Genomic DNA, 6,567 nt, shown 5'->3' on the forward strand with positions numbered 1-6,567 from the left:
ATACTTTTTATAAACAAAAAATCGCAGGACTTACTCCTATTCTTAAAATTCAATGTCATTTTTATTCTAAAACAAGTCAGCTTCATCATGATTTATTTGATAGTCACCGTTTCCCAACATTTCATATTAAGAGTAATTCTGTTCACCATCAGCTTTCATCTCAGTTCCTCTGTAAGATCAATTTCACACCTTGCTAGCAGATAAAACAACATGGAAGTGCTTTTGATGAATGGTTAAAAAGAAAATTAAAATAGCAAACTTTAACTAACTTTGTAAAAAGTAATTGTGTCAAAGAATGAAAAGCACTCAAAAAGGTACTTAGGCAAAAAATGTATGGAATGAAAATTTCTGATTTTTAAATATTGTTAACATTCTTCTCATGAATTATTTTCTGTATTACCATATCTTCAAGATCTAAGGGGAGACATCAGGAAAATAATGATTTGAGAAAATATGTTGTTCACATGCAGTTTCATGGGAATTAGAAAATGTTGTGAGTGAGATTAGGTTTTATATTTAGTGAGAAAGACAAATTATATTCTTAAACAAAGTAGAACTAATCCACAATAAAGTCCCACAGTCCTTCCCTTTATACTTTTCTTTCTGGAGATTCCAAAGTTTTTTTTTTTTTTTTTTTACCCCTAAACTCAAGTCTAGTTCCAGTTTTTTCAGAACTTGAAAATATTTTCTCCTTGTCCCCACTGACTCAGTGCATGGTGAGGTAATTGCAAGGCGAGAGGCTGTGTGTAATCCTTTTTGCATGGTTTGACTTCACATTCTGGATTTCACTATTTCAAGAATAGGGATAAACAGAATGGCTCAAGCTCATACTGGATGCAAATTTTCAGCCTGTTTTCTCAGCACGATAGGTAGTAAAATCAAGGAACTACAGGTTGCAAGTGAATTTAGAGGTCATCTATTTCCTTGTAACTTACAGTGTAGTTGGGGGCTAACAGCATCAGCAGCACCAGCTTGCTCAAAATGAGCTCAGGCTCATCTCAGACCTGCTGAATCAAACTCTATTTTAACAAGATCGTCCAAGCGATTTGCTTACCTGCAATATACCACCTCCAATGAAGTGGCAATCCAGCTTAGACTTAAGAGTGTTCAGTCACAGGAACTCCCTCTCTCACAGGGCATCTCACTCCAATGCCTTCTTCCTCTAAAACTTGAAAACAGTGCTTCTCTTGCTCTTTCTCTTGCTCAAATGAATCATTCAATGACCAAATTTATTAGTCCACAATTTGTACCCAAATTTTATCTGAACCTGCCCATCTTTATTTTGCAGTCTTCTTTATATGTTGCCTCTATGCCAACAAAATTGATCTACCTGTGTCACAGAACAACCCTCGCAGTCAATCCTGTGAGTGATGTGGTCTCCAACATTCTTCCTCTCTGGAATTCTTTCCTTATCTCTCTACTTGTATAAATTCTATTCACCCATAAAAGCCCCACCTCTTGTGATTTGCCAGTCAGTATAACATGCTTTCCCTGTTATAATTGGTTTTATGATTATTTAGGTATAGCAAGGCCAGCAGATCAAGAGATAATTGTCATTGAAAAGATTGTTTGTAAATTATAACTCCCAAGAGGAGGAGGCCTGCCATGCTATGGGGCTCTAAATGGAGAAGCACCGGGGCCAGTTAGGAGGCAGAGAGATGGGGAACCCACAGGCAAGCGTCTTTAATATGATTTTCATGGAAAGGAGTAGGCGAGGCAGAGTAAGCATGTTTAGGATTAGCTAGTCTGAATAATTTCAGGGGGCCCTGGGGCACAGGCGCCATCCCTAGTAGTCTTCTACCTAACCCTGGGGTGATCAGGGAAAGTGGATGAGAGTAGGTCTGCAGTATGACAGCCCAATAAGGGAGGTAGTTGGAAGTACGGGCTCTGGATTGGTTGGTTGCTTTTGAAAAGTGTACTCAGGCCAAGTTCCTCCAGGGTCAGCAAGGCCTCAGATGTCAAAGCATCGGAATATAGAAAATAAAAGACATGGTTAATACACTCCCTAAGAAGCTTTAAAAGTACTTTTGTCTTAGTTTGTGGCAGGAACATTTGTCTTTGTACTTTTCATGGGAGGCTAAGAGAGGAAAATTTGACAATTCAGTCATCCTGCAGGAGCACTTCCAGCTTACACTCCCAACACTAACAGTGCACAAGGGCATCGTGGGCACAAAGGAAGATTAATGGGAGAAGCCAAAGCTTTGATAAGAAAGTCCTTCCCCACGTGTTTCCTTCCTCTCTCTCTCTCTCTCTCTCTCTCTCTCCCTCCTATAGAGTACAGCTAGAGATGCTCTCTAGAGATTGTATCCAGGCTTTAATTTATCAACCAGATTGTTCAATGGTGACAAAACTGGTAGGCTCCTGCTGGATGGTCACATGGATGGGTCTGATTTCAGCAAACAGGGCACCTCCTCTGGCTTTCTGACTGCTTTGCCAAATTCCTGATTTCTCAGGGAGAAAAGCCAAAATGTCTCAGCAGCCCTGTGCATGTCTTTTCAAAAAGCTTGACAAGCATTCCTGGTTTGGTGGAGCATGGGTACATGTGAGCACATAAATTGATATACATACATGCATACACATTCATGCACACACACACCCACACACACACATGCATACTCAGAACAGCAGATGACAGAATGCTCTGACCTAGATCCCAGTCAGGACATGTCTGAACCAAATGGAATTGTCTCTCCTTTCCCTTTCAGTCCAACTGGAAGCCCTGAGTTGTTGTAGGAGGTCTCCAGTTAATGACAATGTGGTTAGGGCAGGCCAACTGCTGCAGAAGTGAAGTCAAAGGAATCCGTTTTTAAGTTCTGGGAGCTCTCCTGGAGGGAATGCTTATGAGGTCTTTTTATACAACTGGATGGACAGTGTAACATGAGGGAATACAGTAAAGATGTCCTTAGGTCCTTGTTCACCTAAGGATCGCAGGCAAAATCTTAGACAAATAAAAGAGGACAAAGACATGGATTACTCAAAATAGCAAATAATCCAGAATCCATTTTTATGATGCAAAATTACTGTTCAAAACACATTTCTTGTTTCTGGTGATCCTCGATTGTCCATTCACACACACTAATGAGTTGCCAGGAAGCTGATTGAAAGCTCTGTGCTTCTGGAAGGGCTTGCTCACTGTAGGTGATAGGGCAAGACCTTGGCCATTTCACAGAGAAATCCCCAGTTGTCACTCTCCAGAGGTCTTTTCTCTTGGCCTATCAAATTCTCAAAGGTCCTGCATGGAGAGGAGGGTGATAGGTATAGACCTCGTTGCTAGAGTTCTGGGATGTAAGTGGGGAAAAGGAGCTGAGGAATCGCAGCATTCACTATGCATTGGTGTCTCTACCCACTGTTTTGAGGATGGCCTTTTCCCGCTCCAACCAACCATCATCTGGTCCTCCACTCCAGAGAGAAAACTTCTCAGTCCCCCTGGCAGTGAGGTGGTGAGCTGCCTGACTGCACAGGTTAGGGAATGGCATCTAAAGTTTTAACTGTTTCTTGAACAGAATTTCAATCACTCTCATCTCCAGTTACACCTGCACACCTGCCTCCAGACATATCTGGTGTCTCTTGTCTAGTGGGGCTCGGCAGTGAGAATCAGCTTACTTCTTGTTAGTTCTCGCCTATTACGAGCACTGATGTTTCAAATTTCTCTGGTCTACTAAGATAACACTGATCCATATGCTTTCCCAGTCGTAAAATTCTATCACCCTCAAATGCTGTCATTACCTCACTTGTTCTCCAGGTTCTTATGGGCTTATGCTTTCTTTGGGAGGGAAGGGAGAGGAACATCTGTCACAGAAGGATGAGTTAGTCATATTCCTCAGTTCATGATGCATCAACATTAGCAGCCAAAGCAAGGGCCCTCTCTTGTTCACTTGTTTATGTATCTGTTTATTCTCTTATATGTTTTTCCCACTCCCAATCCTTTTCTTCTCCTAAGGCAATAATTCCTTGTATATTTAATGCACAAGTTTTTGTTTGAGTTCTTAAAATATCTATTTTTTTCTGTGTATATAAATTTAAACATACGCATGCTGTTTTGTTTTGTTTTGAGACAGAGTCTCACTCTGTTGCCTGGGCTAAAGTGCCATGGCGTCAGCCTCACTCACAGCAACCTCAACTCCTGGGCTAAAGCAATCCTACTGCCTCAGCCTCCTGAGTAGCTGGGACTACAGGCATGCACCACCATGCCCAGCTAATTTTTTCTATATATTTTTAGCTGTCCAGATCATTTCTTTGTATTTTTAGTAGAGACGGGGTCTCGCTCTTTCTCAAGCTGGTCTCGAACTCCTGACCTCGAGTGATCCACCCACCTTGGCCTCCCAGAGTGCTAGGATCACAGGCGTGAGCCACCGCACCCGGCCTACACATGCTATTGTGTTAGTATTCTTATTCAATTTTTTTATGTTTTTTCATTCAGCATCATGTTTTTAAGATATAACCATGTTACAGTACCTGCATCTAATGATTTATTAAATATATATTTTCTTATTCCTTTACTGCTATTTCCTTTGATTATGGTTCTATTGATTAGGAGTTCCATACAATTTTTCTTTCTTAAAGCATACCTATAATTCAGCTCTGTAATTTCCTGTTTTAGCTTTTTCTAAAATGGAACAAGAATTTGAAAAATGTTTTTTAAACAATTTGAGTGCAAAATTCTCCCATACTTTTGTTACTTCACCCCAATCTTTTACAGCTACCTTGTCTACATCTAATCCAACATAATTATTTTTGAGATTCACTTATATGTTCCTTTCCTAAGGGTTCATAGCTTTTATTGGAAAAATAATTTTCTTTCAAACTTATATTTTAATAAGTTTTGGCAAATTTAATTAAACTAGTCATTGTAATAACAAGTACAACTAGCTTAATCCAGTTTGAGGGTAAACACAGTAGGCTCTTGGTAAACATACAACACAGTTGCATGGAGAAGTCTGCCAGCACAGTAGAGAGCAGCAAGTCTTCCGCAGGCTACAGGCATCAGCTGGAATATTTTATACATGAAAGTGAGCGTTGGGGCTGGGTGAGGTGGCTCACGCCTGTAATCCTAGCACTTTGGGAGGCCGAGGCGGGCGGATCATTTGAGCTCAGGAGTTCGAGACCAGCCTGAGCAAGAGCGAGACCTCGTCTCTACTAAAAAATAGAAAGAATTTAGCTGGACAACTAAAAATATATAGAAAAAATTAGCCGGACATGGTGGTGCATGCCTGTAGTCCCAGCTACTTGGGAGGCTGAGGCAGGAGGATTGCTTGATCCCAGGAGTTTAAGGTTGCTCTGAGCTAGGCTGACGCCACGGCACTCTAGTCAAGGTGACAGAGTGGGACTCTGCCTCAAAAAAAAAAAAAGAAAGAAAGAAAGAAAGTGAGCATTGGTTAATCCAAAAAGTCACTGAACAGAACCTCTACTATAGTTTTTTGTTTCTTTTTGGGGGGTGGGGAAGGGTGTCTTCCAATGAGGACCAGAAAACCTTCTAAGAAATTCTAAAAGAGCTGTAGCACTAGTTTTTTGTTTCTGAAAACACCCTATCACACCAAGCCATTGTTGTTTGATTTATTTGGGTTCTGTTGTGCTTAAAGAAGAGTAGCTCCACAATGAGCCAGAAGAGAAAGAGTTAAAAGTAGGTCTCTGGGAAGCTGGAAGGAAGATACAGGTACTGTTATTGCCAGACGTATTTATTCCAAATATGTGCTGTCAAGGTTCTATCAAATCAAATCTCCTCTTGTACTTAAAATTGAAAATAGCCTCATGGTTGAAGAACAACTACAGAAATGTTTGAACCAAAAATCAAATAACATAAGGCTTTGGATTGTTTATGACCAACCACACAGGCAGGTTCATTTCCCAGTCTGCATCCTCAGTGGAGGGTCGGTACCACCTCAGGTGAATCTTTTTGTTCTTCCAGAAAACTTGTCCTTAAAGTGCTACAGAGAATCTTTGATCCAAGAAACATAAAATGCTCTGTAGACATGATCTCATTCTCTCCTCAAAATGTCCGTGAAAGGAATCAATAAATAACAAATTGATGCTGTGTTTTACAAGAAAAGAAACTGAGGCTCAGAGAGGAAATTGGCTAATTAAAACCATTCCCCAGGGGCAATGGCACTGAGGGACAAGATTCTGCTGCCACTTCTTATGGAGACTCTTCTTCCCGTTCCACTTATAAAAAGGGAAGGGAAAATAAATGCTTGGATGAACTTAAGCACACCTGCGATATTGATGTGAGATTCTTATCATTTTAATCTAGCATTAATAAAATAAGAAGAGTTTATTGAGTTAATACTGAAGCTGCTTTTTTTTTTCTCCTATGTTAAAAGTAGATATTGCTTTGTTGCTGTTTTGAATTGATGCTTGGAACACAGAAATGGAGTGATAAGCTCAGGTAAATAAATGAACAAGCAGCACGTAGCACATAGGTTTTTATTGCTTTCCTGGCACCCTAGATTATTTCTTGGCATGTGAAACCTTTATCTACCAATGACAAAACAGCAAACAACTAGCTGAAAAGGGCACAGAAATTTATATTTCAAAGGAAAAGAAAATACTAACTAAAAATAATCATTCTCC

At 40.2% G+C, this 6,567-nt stretch overlaps 1 non-coding gene across 1 annotated transcript; it reads right to left on the reverse strand.

Moving 5' to 3' along the window:
• Positions 1–5,440: 5,440 nt before the first annotated feature.
• LOC138388949 (U7 small nuclear RNA) lies at positions 5,441–5,503 on the reverse strand. The gene has a single exon (XR_011234401.1). It is a non-coding gene; the product is annotated as a U7 small nuclear RNA (small nuclear RNA).
• Between the last annotated feature and the right edge of the window lie 1,064 nt (positions 5,504–6,567).

The sequence above is a fragment of the Eulemur rufifrons genome, chromosome 7 (genome assembly GCF_041146395.1).
Source record: "Eulemur rufifrons isolate Redbay chromosome 7, OSU_ERuf_1, whole genome shotgun sequence".
NCBI classification, from domain to species: domain Eukaryota; kingdom Metazoa; phylum Chordata; class Mammalia; order Primates; family Lemuridae; genus Eulemur; species Eulemur rufifrons.